General features: G+C 40.6%; 1 protein-coding gene across 5 annotated transcripts in view; it reads right to left on the bottom strand.

Moving 5' to 3' along the window:
• Window positions 1-21,423, bottom strand: part of DLGAP1 (DLG associated protein 1) — a 780,880-nt gene that overhangs the window by 509,167 nt on the left and 250,290 nt on the right. For all 5 annotated transcript variants that reach the window (XM_068237216.1, XM_068237213.1, XM_068237215.1 and 2 more), the window contains one exon: window positions 7,828-7,906. The gene's annotated coding sequence lies outside the window, so the exon portion shown is untranslated. The remainder of the gene's footprint in view (window positions 1-7,827; window positions 7,907-21,423) is intronic.

Here is a 21,423-nt window from a genome sequence, read left to right as displayed (position 1 = left end):
ACCAGTCCAGCACGGCTATCACTACACAAACAGCTGTTTGCGGTGCGTTACACAGTGAGTTTGGTCTGTCAGTGTGAAGCAGTACACAAATTACACTACCTGATTGATGTATACACACGCAAGGTGTTTTAAAGCACTTTATGCCTCCAATTTAGCAATGCAATGTGATTTCTGCTCTTAAAACCCTGCTGTGCGTCAAATCCGTAATTTTCCCCGGGACTTTAGGCGTGTATCCCATTCCGCCATGCCCCCCTCCAGGTGTTAGATCTCTTGAAACATCTTTTCCATCACTTTTGTGGCCAGAATTAGTGTTTGTAGTTTTGAAAGTTCGCCTGCCCATTGAAGTTTATTGTGGTTCGTGAAGTACGCCAGTTTGGGAACTTTTGCGGAAGTTCGCGTTCGAGGTTCGCGAACCGAAAATCAGAGGTTCGAGCCATCTCTAACAGTATATTGTGCAAGACAAAGTTGTGGATATTTCCAACTCTAACGCTTAAAGGTAGCATCAAAGGATCAGGGGAAGTGACTTTCTAGTACGGTATTGATAAGTGAAGCAATGTTTGACCACTATAGCTTAGCCACTGGACAGAACCCCGATGTATGAGCAAAAGTGCCAACCTGGCCACATCGCCTAAAGATTAAGTTATATTTGTTGGAGGAAATGGCATGAAGTCGGTCAGGAAGGAATAGGAATGGTAGACCCTGCGCCAGTCTAAGGCAACATTTTGCTCATCGTTCTACTCTAAGGAAGAGGCCCAGGTCAGACTCCCACTGGAGCATAGGATTAAGTTTTTTGACCTCCAGCAGTTTAGAGATATCAGAATAGAGATAAAATATTAGCCCACCCTCAAGTGGCCTAAGTTCAAACCATGGCCCATATGCAATTCACTTTTCTCCTGAGTAGTAGAAAATGTTTCAACTTCATTTTAACTAGTTCACCACTAAGGGGGGTTTCCCCTTATGGACCAGAGCAATTTTCACTTTTAAAGAAGTCCTCCCATTTATTCACCAATAATTATATCACTTCTTATCACAACAAAATTATCTATACCATGTTTTTTTTTTTCACCCAAATTAGGCTTTTTGTGGGCAATACTTGTTTCCAGTAATTACTGTATTTTCTATGCAAGGTAATGTCCATATTTCCCTATGGCTCAAGTAGGTGATATTACAGATTAACAGTGTGCTGACCAGGAAGCTGTTAGGGGGTAATGGCCATTTTTAAAATGGAGGAATGAAAATTCCATTGATCACAGTGGACAAACAGGACGCAGGAGAGGAGAAAGAGACTGAGGAGCAGACTACACAGGAGGTAAGTATGACCTGTGTATGGTTATTTTCTATATTTTATTTTCAGTTCAGGTTTTATATATATATATATATATATATATATATATATATATATATATATATATATATATATATATATATATATATATATATATGTATATATATATATATATATATATATATATATTATACATACATACCTCATCAACCTTATCAACATTACAGTGGATGTTTTGTTGCATTACAATAAATACCATTTGCTTGAAAGACAAATACATAAACATTCAGAATTAGTCTCATTGATCCAGCTACCCATGCTTGCATGCCTTCAAGCCACCCTTTAAATTTGCATTGTGCATTATAGCGATGGCTACATTTCTATTTCAGAACTAAGACGTTCAGATGAACAAGCACAGAATGTTCTTCTAACATGCCAGTACAGAGCTCGCATGACCCATTTGACTAGCTAGCTAGGATGCTAAATAGTAGCCTTTAAAATGCAAAGTGAACCTTCTGCGCGCTTTGTCTGTGAACGCTATGAGGCAGCCTCGCCAGCAGGTGAAAATTCTTACGACCAAATATAGCTGTTTCACAGACGCAAGAGGTGCTGAGTAGGAGGAAGTACTGAAAGAAAAGAAGAAAGGCTAATAATGCCACCTTATTTGAATATATTGTGTATTGCATTTTCCTGTATGTTGTACATTTTGGTCTTCTGCAGGCCTGCTGTTAGCAGGGATATATGGCCATTGTTTGAGAGCAAATCATTTCTTTCAGCTGCCAGAGCAACTTTCTATGTGTTTAGTGCTTCTGAAAATGTACTGTGCATTTATATACAGCATTTAAGATGTATGAATACTTTCCACTTGCATAAAAGTGACCTTAATTTCTTTCCTCCAAAACTCCAATACAACGGTAGCGCAGCTCTTAATAATTATATGCACAAGGTTTGCTAATGTTTAAAAGGGATTTGAATTGTGAAGGATGTATTTAGAGCTTGTGTATCAAGCTGCACACAAAGGCGAACGACCATGTACAAATGTCACATACCTAAATTATTACTGTTAAGTTTATCTATATTTCCAAGAAAGGGAAACATGCTATAATCTCCTGATCCCTTCCAGAGTTTCTGTTTACCAAAACATGGAAGAGGGGTTGCTGCATATGCAACAGGAGGCTGGAAATTTAAAGCATTCCTAAACTGAAAAATAAGTTAATATAAACATACACACATCATACTTACCTCCTGTTATTCTGCTTATCAATCTCTTTCTCATCTCCTGTTTGTCCACTGTGATTGATGGAATTCTCCATAAATCTTAAAAATGGCGATGACCGTATAACAGCTTCTGGGTCAGTCCTCCGTTAAACTGTAATATTGCCCACTTAAACCAAAGGGAAACATGGACATTACCTTGCACATCAGTTGTCCTTTCAGTTATAACTGGCAGCAAGTGATGAAGTGGAAATGGGCCCTAAGGCTTTTTAGTTCAGACAAGATCTTGTTGGAACTCGAAAGAATCATTGTTAGAAGAAAATGGCGAACTTCTGAGAGGAACTGACAGCGCGATAAGTATGAAGTATTTATTTGCAAGTATTATTATTTAGTTATTATATAACGCTGACATCTTCCCCAGCGCTGTACAGAGTATATTGTCTTGTTAATTAACTGTCACTCTGACGGGGCTCACAATCTAATCCCTGTCAAAGTAATATGTATGTAATGTGTAGAGTATATACCATGATCTAGGGTTAATTTTTAGGGGGAAGCAAATTAACTTCTCTGTATGTTTTAGGGATGTGGGAGGAGACTGGAGTGCCCGGAGGAAACCCACACAGACACGGCGAGAACAAGGCAAGTTCGCTAACCACTACGCCACTGTACTGCTCCAAGTACATCATGTGTTTAGTATAAATAAAACTCTTTTCTCTTTTCAGGTTCACTGTAAGAGACTGTAAGGCTGCTTCCACACAGGGACAATACAGGCGCACGTTAGTGCAGCCTGTAACGCTCCCCCAACGCACAGCAATGTAACACAAGTGGGCTGTTCACACTGCCCAAGTTGCGTTACATGTAACGCTGCACGTTGTAGTAAAAGTGCAGCATGCTGTGCGTTCTAGCAGCTTTAGCCGTGTTAGACTGTTTGCACATGCTCAGTGGGGGATGGAGAGGAGGCGGGGAGATGCCGCTACAGTAGCCGCGCACATGGCTACTTAATATGCACTGCACTGCCGGCCACTGATTGGCCGGCGGGACCACGTGATGCGGAGTGTCTCGTTCCGCATCACGTGGTCCCGTCGGCCAATCAGCGCCACTCTGGGAGACCTTATGCGGATAGAGCCGCCTAACGCGGCTCACTCTACCGTCCTCTCCCGCACCACCATGTGTTGCGTTAGGGCCACGTTATGCGACCATAACGTCCCCTAAAACGCAACGTCTTGGTGTGTAAGTAGCCTAAATAGGGGGAGACGCATGGAATAGGGAAGCTACACATGAAGAGAGAGACTGCTGTACATGGATGCTACAAGTAAAAGTGGGGGCTGTACATAGAATGTGAAGGGAGGTGTTTCACAAGAAAGATGGCCTAGAGGCAGAAAAAGTATAAATAAATGGATTAGCTTGAAAATGAAGTTCTGTCTATAGCACTGAAACATGGCTTTGTCTGTATCCACATTGCATAATTTAAAAGAACTATTGAAATTGAAGATTGTGCCGGTTGTCCTTTTCTGAATTGAATGACATGTAATGGAATGCTATTTCTGAAAACAAAACCTGCAGTATTACATAATATGACCTTCTATAAGAGATTGATGAATACAATCTCAGTGTTCGAGTAACAGGCTATCAGATTTCAGCCACTTAGAATGCTAAGGGCCTCTTCAGAGGAGTATTGAACCTGTGAACATTGGGACTATTGCTAATTACTCAAAACTGCATAGCTAACAAGGGTGTAAATGCTAAAACTACTCTGCAGCCAAATCCAGCATGATCTTATGTCTTCTACATTGGCAGGGCACAGCAGGGGTACCAAAAAAGAGGAAATGATGATATAATGTGTTTTGTATAGTTCACTGCAAATAAAACAAATCCAGATGCACGGTTATAAATGGAATATATAAATAGCAACCTATGTTTCCCGAGAGTCTAAATCTGTGACTACTGTAATCAGAAATGAATCATTTTAATTAGTTGATTATTACGGTAACCGGTAAGAGAGATGCTACAAGAGTGCAGCAGAGTTAAATATCAGCCATTGAAACATTAAGATTAATGATGTATAATCCCAGACATATAACAAGCAAAGGAACATGTAAAGGACAACTGCAGTGAGAAGAATATGGAGGCAGCCATATTTATTTCCTTTTAAGCAGTACCAGTTGCCTGCCAGCCCTGCTGGTCTATTTGGCTGCAGTAGTGTCTTAATCACACACCAGAACAAGCATGTAGCTAATCTTGTCAGATCTGACCATTTCAGAAAAAAATGATGTGCCTATCCTTGTTTAGGTTCTATGGCTGAAAGTATTAGAGGCAGAGGATCCGCAGGATAGCCAGGCAACTAGTATTGCTTAAAAAGAAATAAATATGGCAGCCCCCGCCTCCCCCCCCCACACTTCAGTTGTCTTTTTAGCCAGATAAAAAATGCTCTGACATTTGGTTTAAAAAAGGCCGGTGAGCAGGAACAGTGGAAGGAAATTAATGACAAAAATACAAGAGAAGCTGGTACACTGAAATCACACCAAAGTGTTCTCTTGCATTTGATTGCAAAAATACCGCAATTTTGTTGTCATTCAACATAAATTTAAGAGATTGCTCAATCAGTGTGCCAAGTTCATGGTCAGCTTTACTTTCCTACCTCTCCATGGTACCATACAAACCATATAAAAAAAAGGAAATAAAAAGAGTACAACAAAGTGTACCAGACATAGGAAGCAGCCTCCCTATTTGTATTTAATTAAAGGTACACTTTAAAGCGGACATTAATTCAGGACCTTCCCTTCATCTTTGAAGGAAAACATTTCTTTGTTACAGTTGATACAAATCCTGCAAAAAATCTGCAGTGTGTATACTTCCTGCCTTCTTGGAAGCAGACATAGGGTTAACACCCTGTGTTTACAAATGAGCTGCTCTGCTGTGGCAGAGGAGATTCCTGAGCTGACGTAGTTGAAAGATCAAATTACAGTGGTGCATTTCTCTCTGTTTGCCTTCTGTCCTGTGCAAGAGTTCAGGTCCAATTTAAAGAAGCAAACTGAAAACAGGCCTTTCTGGAACACTTTGAATGCAACGGACATGATTTAACAGCCATTGATTTGAACACTGAAAACATTCATATTTATAATACCTTACAACCACAGCTACGTTTTACACCATTTTTATTCACATCGTTTGCAGGTTATTAAACAAGGCAATGCAGATTGCATTGCTATTCTGCAAAGTACAGTAAACCATGGCAACTAATGGCACTACTTTTCATTATAATTAAAGCCATAAATGTTCACTTTGATGACATTTTGGCATTAGTTTGACTGCATGGCAGCTGCTAGTTTACATGGACCTTTGTCTTCAGTTTCAGTTTGGGTTTAGCTTGAGTTAAAGAGAAACTCCAACCAAGAATTGAACTTTTTCCCAATCAGTAGCTGATACCCCATTTTACATGAGAAAGACAATGATTTTCACAAACAGACCATCAGGGGGCGCTGTGTGACTGATTTTGTGCTGAAATCCCTCCCACAAGAACCTCTGAAGACCGCGGTACTCCTGGCAAACAGCCACAATGTAACAATGTTCAGAGACAGGAAACAGCTGTTATTAGCTGTCTAACAGCCAGAGCAGCTAGAAACAGCTAAATAACCTGCCCACAGTAACAATGTCTCCATGTAATAAATGTCAGAATGTGAATCTGGGAGAGGAAAGATTTTACAATGAGCAAACACTGACTAAATCATGTATACATAATTATTGTAAAAAATGAAGCACTTTTTTTACTACATTATTTTCACTGGAGTTCCTCTTTAAGCTCCAGTGCAGTAGGGATGGTCAATGATTTTGAGCTCATGTAGGACTATGCAAATTTTGTATGCAAATTATGCAGTTTGAAGATGCACAAATCAAATTCCACCTCAGCATGATTCTTTTAATCCTTTTTCAACCTGCATACATTTACATAGATTTTCATAATTCTACATAAACTTGGAATTATTTGCATTCCATTGATGGTCCCTAGGTTTCAGGGATGGTCGTAGTCAGCCAACTTCGCTACGCTGGAAATACGCATAGTTTTACGCAATTACGCTTCTCCAAACTACGGCTTCAATAACAAACATTCGCTTTGTATGCATTTCATAGAATACGCGTTAAAATACGCAATTACGCGTAGTGTGAAGCGTAGTGTATGCGGATGCTTATGTCCGTATGCAGAAAATTGTACGCATTAATTTCTTTAGAAATGCATATAATGGGAACCCTTCTATGCGTACATTCCCCTTTCCAATGCGTAAATTTGTATGCATACAATCGCATGCGGAAAATTAGACGCGAGTAACGCATTCGTAGTTCACTACGCAATACACATGTTAACTACGCATAGTGGGCGTAAGCTACGCGTAGCGGTACTTCGCTACGCGTAAATTCGCAAGCGTAGGTTTGAAACTTCGCCTTTGAACTACGATGCGTAGATGCGAACTACGATGCGTAAATTCGCACTGGCGCCGTTTATGCTCATCCCTGCTAGATTTCACTTACATTCAAACTCAATGTAAGCTAAAGTCAAAATTCCATTTACTCTAGGCCTACAGCTGTAATAGGCACAAATATTTTTTCTTTTAATCACCACCTAGTACTAATACTACATATCTTTCACATCGAACATAGCTTCTTTATCACACGTGTAACGGGAATCTTATAAGTAACTTGGGCATTGGAGCGTTTATGCTATGTGCGCAAAGCATGTTACACTGGTTACATAAAACATTTAGCGAAGCAACCCCAAAATGCCAAGATATCCCAACAAATTCAAATAGTTATAGAAATTATAGTTGATAAACACATATTCTTGATCTTGATACTAAACCACTTGTTTTTGTAGGAGGATGAGGCAGAATAAAAGTTTAAGGCTTCTTCGCACACCGTGCCCCTAACGCAGCGCATGTAGATTATGAAATTGGACGTTATTTTGCACTGTGTTATGTGTCGCTTGGTGCGCCGTTTTTGTCGCATACTGATGGGACGAAACCGGCGCATGCGTTATATTTTAAAAACAAACAAACATTACTGAGCATGTGCAACACACAACGCAGCAAATGTATTGCTAAACGCACAGCATGCAGCACTTTCTAAATATTGCTACACGTTACACGCAATGCAACGTGTGCACTGTGAATGTCGCACAGACTTTGTATTGCTGTGCGTTAGTCTGCATTATAATTTTTTAAAACGTGCGACTTTAACGTCCCACTGTGAAAGAGGCCTAAATGTTCAGCACAAAGTAAATTAGAATAAGTGTGCACAAAGAAAAAAAGTAAAATTGAAACCTAAGAAAATTTTACCTTTTGCTGTCAGTTCCTCATTGTCACTATAGTGCTATGAAGTGAATTATACAGGAATGCACATTGACAACTTGCTGTTCTGAAAAAAACAAAAACAAAAAAAATTAATATTAAACAGAATGTATACAAACATTGGCATCAGAAAATGTAGGTTTTTTTTTTGCTGCTAGTATGGGTATTTATTTGTTTTATTGCTTTTTCTTCTATTGTATAGCTACCTTTTTGACAAACAATCATGGGGGAAAAAAAATCAAAAGACATATTATAATTATTATTATTTATTGTATTGATAAAGCGCCAACATATTACGCAGCGCTGTACATTAATTTAGGTTACAGACAATATTTAGGGGTGACATACAGCAATATGACAATACAGGAATACAAGAAAGACCAGATCACGCAGCACACTATGAGTATCAGACAATATATATATATATATATATACACTGTACAGCGCTGCGTAATATGTCGGCGCTATATAAATACTAAATAATAATAATAATAATAATGCTTAGCCAGTCCCTGGAGGGGAGCATGGAGATTAGGCAAGTTAGGTACACTCAGATACATAGCATGGGTGTACAGTAATGGAGGTGCATGATCAGGTAGGAGACAAAAGGAGGAGGACCCTGCCCAAAGGCTTACAATCTAAAGGGAGAGGTAGGGACACGAGAGGTAGGAGACCAGAGTTCAGCTGTGGGTTTAGAGCACTTGTGAGGGGTAGTAGGCCAGAGTGAAAAGGTGAGTTTTGAGGGCTTTCTTGAAGATGTTGAAGGAGGGGGCTGCCCTAATGGGTGGAGGTAGGGAGTTCCATAGTGTTGGAGCAGCTCTTGAGAAGTCCTGGAGGCGTGCATGGGACTGGGTGATGCGGGGGGCGGTTAGGCGAAGTTCATTGGAAGAGCGGAGTGAGCGGCTAGGTGTGTACCTCTGAGTAAGATCGGAAATGTAGGTTGGACAGGTTTTGTGGACAGATTTGTAGGTCAGACACAGTATCTTGAATCTGATTCTGGACTGGATAGGAAGACATAACAGAAGTTGTTTAGGTAATACCTTTAATGATTAACTGTACAAGATTTCATTGCAAGCTTTTCAAAACTTCTTCTTTAGGCATGATGCAGAATTGGATCAGAACTTATAAAGCTATTCCTTACATGCACAAATGTATATATGATTTTCTGGGTGTACAAATCAACTTTAAACTTGATACAATCAGTTCAGTTCCACTTTCTTTGAAATGTTAGGTGCCTGTGCCTGTATCTAATGGCTGTATCAAACTATGAGAGTAAACACAATCCATTAACAAATGAGTTAGTAGGCCAGGGGGCAGCAAGAGATTAGGATGTGTGAAAATTTGACCAGTTTGTATGTTTATGACTACAATCCTTCATCAGGTGTGACCGTCAGTCCCTCACTTCTGGGGTTAGTGGTTGTGTCCTGATAGACTGTCTCTCCCCATGTACAGAATAACCTGGTAGTAGGGAAAAAATACTGTCAGGCAGATGTTGCTAGGGCTCATAGTTTATTATTAATCCATAGTTTATCATTAATTAATCATTGATGTTAAAGGGCTCTTAGCTGAAAAGCTGCCATGTTTGAGAAGTTAACCCTCCGCTGCCACTTCACTGCCATTATCCAGAGTTAGTGTTAAGTTCATCAAGTGTGACTTATCTGTTTGAAGCATAGCTTCCACCTCCCTTGCTGCTTAACTACTCCATGACCACATCACGTCGATGGGCGTGACCATGGCGGCAGCCAGAGGACCGCCTAACGCCGATTGGCATAAAGTCCTGGGGTTGGCTTTTGCAGGAGATCATGCGCACGCTGCACACGCATCTCCACTTAGTAGGTAGAGCTCCACTCCGCCTTCAGTCTCCCAGCAGCGATTGCCAATAGGAGACTGTTAGACGGCGAAACCAACTTCTATTTACTACGTACAGCTCTGTGATCTAAGGCAGTGCTGTACAGGGGACAGCTGTGTCACTCGGCTGTCCCCTCCAGAGGGACAAAAGCGAGCTGAAGCCTATCACAGCCGATCGTGCTGATTGGCTGGCTGGCGGGGGAGGGAGGGGCTAAGACAAAATAAGAAAAAAAAAGACACAAATTTAATATGAAATAAATGGAACAAATATTTATATATATATAATGTTTTTATATATATATAAAAACATTGGGGGAGCGATTGGACCCCACCAACAGATAGCACTGTTGGTGGGAAGCAAGGAGGGGGGGGGGGGGAAATCACTTGTGTGCTGAGTTGTGCAGCCCTGCAGCGAGCCCTTAAAGCTGCAGTGGCCATTTTTGTGAGAGATGGCCTGGTCTTTAGGGGAGGTACAGCCTGTGGTCTTGAAGTGGTTAATGTGTTTATTTGAGCTTAGCTTGTGGGCAATTAAGTCTAATTAGAAAACTCCTCATCTGCCTGCCATTTTCGGTTGCTTGCGACTAGCTTGAGGATGGAAGAAGTAGAAGTAGAAGAATACTGCATGTAAGAAACCCTTACATGTAAAAAGATGAGGTAAAATTATTTTTTATTATAAGCCACAATTTTAGCATGCATTTTTTTAAATTTAAAACTACAGTATATTTTTGTTCCTTTGATAGCCCTATACCGTTCTCCTGTGATTGCTTTATTTTCAAAACCACTCCCTGGACAGAAGTGGCACAATCCAACTTCCAGAAAAGGGTGCACACTTGTAGATAAGCTGACCTGTATCTTTTGTACTCACTCTATGGAGTGCTTTTGAATAGAAAAATAAAATGAGAATCCCCCATTAAGAGATAAATAATATCTTCTATAGTTGATTAGTTGACAGTGACAGTCAATTGTGGAGCGTTTTACTCGGGGACAAATGTACGTTATATATGAATGTGTACATGTTTCAAATGTTCACATTTTTCATAATAGAAGTCCTTTGAGAGAGTACAGTAGGCAGCAGCCAGGTTCTGCTTTTTAAATGCATTTCATTAGTTAATAATCATTCATTGTGCTCACCTCTATAAAATAAGTTTTCACAGTTTGCTGGTCTGGAGCATGTAGGTGTGTGTTGTGCAAGGACTGCAGGGATGGCAGTGGGCCAATGATTTTGAGTGTCTACATAGCGGCTGGGCAGTTGGAAACAGCTTATTTCCCAAAATGCAATGAGATCGAGAGACAGAAATGTGTTAGGGCCATGGCCCTGACATCAGATGGTGGAAAGAGTCTCACCACAATATCAGCCACACAGATGTCCCTGATAATCTATTAGAAAAAAGTTAAGGCTTTTTTGTGGGAAAAGGGGTATCTGCTACTAATTGGGATGAAATTCAATCCTGGTTTAAAGCTCCTCAACCTGCTTACATAGGTGCTTATACAATCTGCAGGATATGGCCAAAAGGTGTGCTTGGCATACCAATCCAAGAGCAAATCTGCACAGTGAGGGTACTAATGAGCAAAAAACATGGAGAATCTGTAGTGTATGATGGTTTTAGTCATGAGGGGGACGTAGTGTAATTGGTTACTGTGGTGATCTGTGAACCATTACACTACAACACAGGCTTGGAAGCTTTCCTTATTTTAAAATGCATCCACCACTATGATTGCTAGGTGTCAGAAGGGGATACCCTTTGGATTAAGGTGCACTGATGCTTAAAAGGTTGCACTGGATGAATACATGTCTTTTCCAACTAAGATGAGACTAAGGCCCATATGCAATTCCCTTTTTCACCTGAGTTTTCTCCTAGGAGATAATTTTTCATTTTCAATTTACAATAACTTTCCAGCACTTTTCAACTTAAAAAGTACCAAAAAGTAAGTGAGGAAGTACTATTAAAATTAATTTGAGCATTTTCTTGCTTGCTGGTGGCTTAAAAGAAATTTTCTTGGCAAGTTTAAAATTATCACCTAGGAGAAAACTCAGGTGAAAAAGTGAATTGCATATGGGCCTAAGTATGTAATTGTGAAGCGAGATGCATTGGGTTTATGTCCCTCCACTCTAGGTCAAGCCAGACATTGATTGGTGGAGGGATCCATAGTTATGATTGTTTTCAACAGATTGGACAACAGTGACTATGTGCTATAGCAGGCCCAATGCCACAGCAATCACTGTCTCATAGCGTTAGGCCACACACATTACGACTAAAGAAACCTACACGTCACATGTTTAAAGACTTCTCAATTAGTGTTATGTAGAGACATAAACATTTCATTTATTCCAATTACCCCTATATATTGCATTATAATATTGTTAGACAAAACTACAGGCTAAATTGTGCGCTGGATTTCTGTAATTGTTGGAGTAGCATTGAGAAGTTGACTGGTGAGGGGGGTCAAAAAGGTCCATTTTTAAGTTCACTTTACAGGCAAATATTTCAGCAGTAAATCAATAACATCCAATCCAGTGGATTGGATCATAACATCTTATGCCATGTCTAATGTCAGATCAAGAAGGTATCCTATAACTCACTCATCGTGGATAATTAATATTAGATTCAATAACTTGCATACTTGGTTTTAGTTAGAAATTCACTGAAATTTAACCAGAGAACATACAGATAAAGCAGGAATGTTGACTGTTCGAATTGCCATGATACCTAAACGTCACATCCACAGTACCATCTGCTTCTAAAGATGGAAGACTGAAAATAGATTTAGTCTGAATACATTTGTGGATGAAAAAGAAAAGCAGAAAACTGTGTACAAAATATTTATTACCATTTTAAAGTCAACATGTATTTAGAAAGAGTGCACTTATAATTGAGGTGGAATACTCTTTGCATAAATAGGTTTGCACGACACAGATGCTATTTTACAAATATTAAAGGGATACTGTAGGGGGGTCAGGGGAAAATGAGTTGAACTTACCCGGGGCTTCTAACGGTCCCCCGCAGACATCCTGTGTTGGCGCAGCCACTCACCGATGCTCCGGCCCCGCCTCCGGTTCACTTCTGGAATTTCAGACTTTAAAGTCTGAAAACCACTGCGCCTGCGTTGCCGCGTCCTCGATCCCGCTGATGTCATCAAGAGTGCACAGCGCAGGCCCAGTATGGTCTGTGTCTGCGCAGTACACTCCTGGTGACATCAGCAGGAGTGAGGACATGGCAACACAGGCGCAGTGGTTTTCTGACTTTAAAGTCAGAAATTCCAGAAGTGAACTAGAGGCGGGGCAGGAGCATCTGTGAGTGGCTGCGCGGGCACAGGATGTCTGCGGGGGACCATTAGAAGCTCCGGGTAAGTTCAGCTCATTTTCCCCCGACCCCCCCCCCCCTACAGTATCCCTTTAACTAGAACTAGAAATAAAACAAAACAAAACCTCCAGCCAATAGTTTTGCATTGGATGAAGTAGGGGGGGCTTAGAACCTTACTTCCTGCCAAATAGGCCCCTTTTACCATTTTTTCAATAAATGTTATTTTTTCACTGTAGTCTGGTATCTTGTCTTTGACCACCTTTGCTGCAAAGGTGGTCTACTATTGTTTGAGCAACCCATGACAAAGCCTCTTCTCATTAAAGAGACACTGAAGCAAAAAAAAAAAAAAAAAGCTGGTGGCGGTCGCACTCTTGGTAAAAAAGCAAACCTGAAGTGACCTAAATTGGTCAAAAAGGGATGATCTCCCCCCAAAAGGAAGGAAAAAAGTGAGGTGGCTTACCTCAATGAAGACAAATACATGTATTAAATTAATTTTGTTGCACTGGCAACGCGTTTCATGTATGCATACCTTCAATGAAGTATGCCACCTCACTTTCTTCATTATATTTGTAACATATTTTTTCCCCTCTGGGCGCCTCTTTCCCCATATCCTGTAGATTGAAATCATTTTAGAACCGGCTAAGGATCAGATAAATGTGTAGTATGTCCTGATATGTGAAACCTTAGAACCTTTTTCACATGACTAATGTAAATTTGTAATATGAGAGCTTTAATCTGTTTTGCCTCCAATTTACGAATCGTGTTTAAAAATGATAAAGCTTTAATTTAATTTCAATAAACAAACTTAAAATGAATGTATTTCTAACAATTTCCATAAATACTGTACAATATGATGCAGCATTGATCAGGATGCTCATTTAAAGTATCCTGCAGAGAATGCTTTTAATTAGATTTTCTCTATATGCAATTAACTTTATCCCCTTACTTTTCTCCAGATATTATATTTTCACACCTTGTCAATTAAATTCCTTTAAAGCCACCAGCAAGCAAGAAAATATTCTAAATGAGGACCAGGCGGGCTAGTCATGATTTGAGAAAGGACTTATATGGCCCGAAATGCCTGTGCCTCATCATTACCCAGCACAGACCCACATGGGGACTTTTTATCTGTTACTAGGTTTTAAAGAAGTCTAAATAAAGGAACGTTTTAGATGGTGCGAATCTTATGGAGTGGGTTGCGTATCTTTTAGAGCAGAGAGGAAGTTCTGAGTTCAGTTCTGCTTTAACCTCCCTGGCGGTTTATTTAAACCGCCAGGGGGCAGCGCAGCACTTTAATTTTTTTTTTAAAAAAAACATGTAGCTAGCCTAGCGCCAGCTACATGATAGCCGCTGTGCAGCGGCATCCCCCACCCCTTCCGATCGCCTCCGGCGATCAAAGCAAACAGGAAATCACGTTCAGAATGGGATTTCCTGTTTGGCTTCCCCCGTAGCCATGGCGACGATCAAGATGACGTCACCAATGCCGGCACTGATTGGCCAGGCTGCGCACAGGGTCTGGGGGGGGCCCTCTAACGCGGTGGGTAGCGGCGAATCGGCAGCGGCGGCGATCGAGTTATGCACGCAGCTAGCAAAGTGCTAGCTGTGTGCAACAACAAAAAAAGTGTGAAAATCGGCCCACCAGGGCCTGAGCAATCCTCCGCGGCGGCTTAGCCAGTGCTCAGCACGGGCTTACCGCCAGGGAGGTTAAAGGGAACCTAAACTGAAAAGGATATGAATTTTTCCTTTTAAAACAAAACCAGTTGCCTGACTCTCCTGCTGGTCTTGTGTCTCTAATAGTCTCTAATATATTTAGCCACAGCCCCGGAACAAGCATGCAGATCAGGTGCTCTGACTGAAGTCAAACTGGATTAGCTGCATGCTTGTTTCACATGTGTGATTCAAGTCACTACAATAGCCAAAGAGGACTATAGAAGTATAGGACTATAGTAGGACTGCCAGGCAACTGGTATTGTTTAAAAGGAAACACCCATATCCCTCTCAGTTTAGGTTCCCTTTAAGATGTAATAAGGTCCTTGGCAAGGTAGTAGATTTGTGGGCCTTTGTGGTCCTTTTGGTAAGCTGACGTGGAGAAAGGTCAGAGAATGTGGGAGGTGGGCCCCTTGAAACACACTAGGACCCAAGTGCCTGCCTAAGTTGCCTGGTGGATGATTCTGCTCTGCTAGGAGGTAATTTGCCCCCTTTGAGCTCCTATAGCCATTACAGTGAATTACCAATTATATTGTTAGCAGAGACTGGCCTTGTACATTCTTCTATATATAAAGCAAGAGCCAGTGTTATTCACAGGCTGTTGCAGAATGCTTCAGATCTCAGTAACATAATTGCCTACAAGCTGCAGGCTGAAGACCAGCAGGCTTTTTCCTAGTGGTCCATCAAATAATATTTTATATCATCATTAATCACTGATAATGCTGAAAAGCCCTAGAAAAAAAAACAGTGTGATATTTTTATTTATGTATTTTTTATATACTATTAAGTGCAGCAGAAATCCTGTAGCTATGGGTATAATGCAATTATGGAGCAGGAAATTAGAATATCCATTTTAATTACCGTAAGCATTCTTAATTGACACTGTGCTGTTTTGAACAGGCAGCATGTAGGGAAGGTGCCATGTGTGTGCTTGTGTTGTGTGTGTGTGTTCTTCCCCCACCGCTCCAGATATGTGAATCATAAAGGAACTGCTTCTTCCCTGTCGCAGAGAACAGAGAATAGCTTTCCTAAAATAAAGCTGGATATGTACGTCATTGTTGCTCATGGCATCCTCTGTTCATCGAATGCCACAAAACCTTCCAGGTTTAAAGAAAACCCGAGGTGTGTTTAAAGAATGTTATCTGCATACAGAGGCTGGATCTGCCTATACAGCCCAGCCTCTGTTGCTATCCCAAACCCCCCTAAGGTCCTCCTGCACTCTGCAATCCCTCATAAATCACAGCCGTGCTGTGAGGCTGTGTTTACATCTGTAGTGTCAGTCTCAGCTGCTCCCCCGCCTCCTGCATAGCTCCATCCCTGCCCCCGTCCCTTCCCTCCAATCAGCAGGGAGGGAAGGGATGCAGGCGGGGACCGGAGTTCTGCAGGAGGCGGGGAGAGCAGCAGACTGACACTATAGAGATAAACACAGCCAGCTCTGACAAGCTGTGTGTCAGCAGCATGGCTGTGATTTATGAGGGATTGCAGAGTGCAGGGGGACCTTAGGGGGGGTTTGGGATAACAGAGGCTGGGCTGTATAGGCAGATCCATCCTCTGTATGCAGATAATATTCTTCAAACCCACCTCGGGTTCTCTTTAAGAGACTGATAAGAGCACCATCAACAACACTAAGATCTGATTGCATAATATGGACCTTTTTTTTTTTTATAAAGGTCTAAAGACTATCGTTCCCAGCCAGAGCACTACAATTCAAAGTGTGAAAAATGCTATGACATGTTAGTGAATTAATGTTATTAAAAATGATCTGTCTATTCCAGTTATAAACCTGCTATGTGTGGCTCAAAAGTTAAGCACCCTCAAATAGTAATATTTACAAGCATGAAATCTGTCCTTTTCAGCGCTCTATGTAAATTGCAACTTGCACAGTAGACATATCAGGAACTGCACGCTTAAAGTGGACCTGAACGCTTGCACAGGACAGAAGGAAAACGTAGAAATATGCCCTGTATGTATTTAGAGAGTTTAGCCCGTCTAATTCCACCCATTTGTGACTAAGCACAAGTTGTAATTTGATTCCTCAGCTTCCTGCCAGGGCAGAGAGTTAATTGGTAAACACTGCAGATTTATTGCAGGATTTGTATCAGCTGTAACAAAGAAATGTTAAAGTGGATCCAAGATGAAAAACGAACTATAACAAGTAACTTGTCTATCTATCTGATCTAAAGTTTAGATAGTTTGCACAGCAAATCTGGCTGCATACAGCTTCAACAGTTTATGATGATTTAATCCACCTCCTGCCCAGACTGAGCTCCCATAAGCCCTTGCTACATGGGTCTGAGTGCCTTGGCGTTTTGGAGAAGCTGTGGGCAAGGCTTGTTTAGTTTATAGGGAATTAGAGTATTAAAACAAAAAACAAAAGTATTTGGCTTGAGGAATGCCCTATAAACTATATAGAAGGAACACAATTATGTAATGAATAAAAGTTCATCTCGGATCCACTTTAAAGTTAATATGCTGTTGCTTATCTTTCAGAGCAGAGAGGCAGATTTGAGTACAGATCCACCTTAGTTAGCAGAGCATAGCGAACTGATCTGTAAATCTGGAGGAGTACACCTGTACTAATCAGAAGACTGACACACCCAATACTAATTTTGCTGGCAGGTATTATTATTATTTAGTATTTATATAGCACCAAAATCTTCTGCAGAGCTGTACAAAGTATATTGTCATATACAGTGGACCTGAATTCAGAACTCCTCTCTGCTCTAAAAGATACACAACAGTGTAATAACATTTACTCTGTTACAGCTGATACAAATCCTAAAATAAATCTGCGCAGTTTCTACTTCCTGATTCATGGAAGCAGACATATTGTTTACAGCCTGTACTTTCAAATGGGCTTATCTGCCATAGGCAGTCATGTGACACAGGAGGGAGATCAAATTACAACTAGTGATTAGCAGTGGCGTAGCTAAGGAGCTGTGGGCCCTGGTGCAGGTTTTACATGGGGCCCCCCCAAGAACTTTATACATAGCAATTGATACAGCGCACCAAAACTTGCCAAGGACAACCACAGTGTCAGAGGTGCAAAAAGGGGATTGGGAACAGTGTGTTAAGGATTACTACTATTCAAAGCATCTATAGAAGTGATAATTACCAGCACAGGATCAATAGAGAGCTAATACTGTAATAGAGGGTGGACTCTTTGGGGCCCCTCTGGCCCAAGGGCCCCGGTGCGGTCGCTACCTCTGCACCCCCTATTGCTACGCCCCTGGTGATTAGACACAAATGAGGGGGAATTACACAGGCTAAACTCTTTAAATACATACAGGGTGCATTTCTGTTATGTTTTCCTTGTGTCCTGTGCAAGGATTCAGGTCCACTTTAACTGTTCCTCAGAGGGGCTCACAATCTAATCCCTGACTGTCATTCATTTTAGAAAATAGAACATTAAACCTACTTTTTTAGCTTTTAAACAGAAAATAAATCTGCGGGATTAAAAAAAAAAAAAATCATTTTCAGGAGGAAGGAATAACCAAATTAGGTAAAGATTTACTGGACACAATCAAAATGGAATGTGTTTCATGGGTATTTCTGCTCACTCAGGTCAGTATAAGCGCCTGTCCTAGTTGCTTGGTCACACTTCAAGGTCGTCACACTTTGAAGGTACATATATTAACCTGAGGAAGACTGCAACTTCTCCTGGGAATTTCCCATTGACCTGACTGAGGATTTGCTGGTTATCCTCACTGGGGTTGGGTGTGCATCATCTTTTTTGCAGGATTCAAAATCCAGATCTTTTTGCAACAAGAGATCTCAATTTGGAGTTGAAAGTTGGAACGTGGAATTCACAGAATTCTGACATATTAATTGCAAAGATTACACCAGTTTGCCTGTCTTTTGTGATACTGGCCTTGCAACAGTCTATGATACCATAATCCCTTACATTTCAACTATTTCTGTCGTTCTGGGGTTTACAATTCACTTATCCATAGTACAGGGCAAGAAAGAACCAGAAAGCAGATAGACACACTAAACTTCACTGTGTACTGAAATTGTATGTAAGCTTTAGCGGGTGTTATGCAGAAGCGTGCGATTCCCCTTTCGCTAATGGTGTAGCTTGCGATATGTAGATAACTTACACATTTGCAGCTATTACATGCATTATAACAGGAGTTATGCATTTCGTGCAATGTGAGCTATGCACTTTATGGAACGCCTGCTAAGCTTTGCCTGTGATGTCACTGCACAGTAAAGTTTAGTGAATTGGGTCAATTATCGCTTTTATATTAACTGAATGCCCTCAGCTCTGAAGGCAAGAGAAGAAAAAATGACTATTCTAAATAGGCTACTAGTAAACAAAATGAATAATGGGTCTTTTGGGAGCTAAAAAAAACAACACAAATCTGGGTCATTTAGAAATTTGGAGATTTAAAAAAAGAGTCCACTTTTGTGCAAGCCAGTATACTTTCTGCCTGGAATCCCCATGGACAGTGTTCCAGTGATGGCACTAGATTGTCAGGTTAACAAAGCATACTAATGTAGCTCATGCGTCAGTAGTTTGTGCTATTTTGAAATTCAGTGAAATATAATTATAAAGTTGTAATAAATAAAGTTTGTACATAGACAATAGGGATGGTAGAAAATGTATGCAGAATACTGACTTCTGATTGGGAATGGGCTTATTGCAGCAGTAATCAAACATTGGTCTCAGAAAGAGCTATTCCGTGGAAATATCGCATTACCGCAACTCAGAAATTTTAGCCCAATCACAGAGCTTGAAAGCATTGGACCAATCACAGGCTGCAGAATTTTTCCATGGGAGTCAGAATAGTAGTATTGGATTAATGAAAAAAGTTCAAAAACCCGTAATTGCAAAAGTATAAATCCATTTATTACTAAATAATCTATAAAAGACAATGCGGTGTGTGCCCCAAAATGTAGTATTGGATTAATCAGAAAATGCAGAAGTTTACCTCGGAATACGGAAACATTTTGCAGCCTGTGATTGGTCAAATGCTTCCGACTCAGACGTATTTGGCCAATCTGAGAATTTGGGAATGTATCAAGGATGTCCGCATAATAGTGGACATCAGCAAAATATATTGAATTCCACAAAGTAACTTTTTTTAATTACATATTTTTATTAACAAAAATAAAACCCCTTTATGCTGTAATTGGTATCAGAAATTCAGATTTCTGCAGCATCGACATTTTCAGTTATTGGTATTTACACAGAATAGGAAATCAGCATTTCTGAGCATCCTTTATAAATAATAAATTAACTTATAAAGATATAATAAAAATGTTTTTTTAAAAATTAACTTTTAACCCTAATATTATGTTTAGGAAACCTCTGAATCTACAGTGTAGTTGTTTGTTCAATAGAAGATATAAGTGTTACTTAAAGGACACCTTAGCCCATATGAGGCTCTCAATCATGCCAACCGCTCCCCCCTGTTATGGTGTAATGTCCCCTCAAAACTACTTCAGAGTCGGCAGGGTCGGTTAGCACTGCGCAGGCGCTTCCCAGCGAAGTGTTGTCCTTGATCGCGTGCCCGTGTCCGGGAGTGCTCTGTGCATGCGCACTACCTAGTGAAGCTACATTGTATTTACTAGTTGATTTTTCAGATATGTAGTCCATGAAGTGGTTAGGTATGAATTCAACTAGGATTGAAACAGAAAGAAAGAGTATATACTGTATACTAACTTGGATTTTGCATACAATGAAATACACGTGAGGAAGACACACTGCATGAAACCTGAGGGGTGTGTAACCTTTATGTGCACATTTGTCTAGAATGTGTCTTTAGAGTAATAATTGCCAATCTGCACTCGTATATCAATTAATCCAAGCTGCACCCCCACATGAGATTCATGTCACATTGTACGTGGTTCACATGCCGGGAGAGAAGTAGAGCCAAGAAGAGCTGGAAACAACCCAAGGCTCCTAAGCAGCTCGATACTGATGGATGCAGCCGGAGACTGCCAATATTAGCAAGAGGATCTTCCTACTTTAATCTTCCCTTTCCTGCAGGTATCCTCCCAGTACCTGAGCTTTACGTTACTTTCTGAGAGGAGACCTTGTTGGGGGGCTTGGAGGGGGGATGTGATATATCAGGATGGGTGAGGTCTCTTGTGCACAGATGTTTTGTTGTTGTTTAGAAATTAAAACTACATAATGCAAATGAAATCAAATGAGTTATTTACATTATATTCCCAAATGTAATCAAAGAATATTGTAAAAATATAAAAAGACAGTTCTTAAATGGTACTTGTGATTGTGGCATATTTAAAGTTGCGAATTCTCCAGATATGTAGTTTTAGGAATCTTCTGAGGTACACCCAGCCTACCTATCTAACACAAAAGTAACCGTATCGCTAACCCAAATCTCCCCCCCCCCTCTTCTATTTCTAACCCTAACCCTAACCCTAACCCCTCACCATATTCCCCTCAAAAGCCCTAACCTTACCCTAAGGGCTTGTTTCCATCTGCGCGATTTTAGCCACGCTTTTGGAAATGCAGCGCGATCGCAGGGACATCAGTGCATAGAATGCACTATCTGATGTTTCCATACATGTATTGCGATTCATCATTTCGACACATTTGTGCAGTGATCCCAGTCATTATAAATGCATGGGATCGCAAGGGCATCTGGAAGAATCACTTTGCAACACAGAGCCGTGTGTCACAATGGCCACCTGCTTACATATCCAAGTACACTTTCCTAACCAATCTAACTGAATCTTAACCAACCAACCCCCACCC

The sequence above is a fragment of the Hyperolius riggenbachi genome, chromosome 5 (genome assembly GCF_040937935.1).
Source record: "Hyperolius riggenbachi isolate aHypRig1 chromosome 5, aHypRig1.pri, whole genome shotgun sequence".
NCBI classification, from domain to species: Eukaryota; Metazoa; Chordata; class Amphibia; order Anura; family Hyperoliidae; genus Hyperolius; species Hyperolius riggenbachi.
This window is presented reverse-complemented; position numbering and strand designations above follow the sequence as displayed.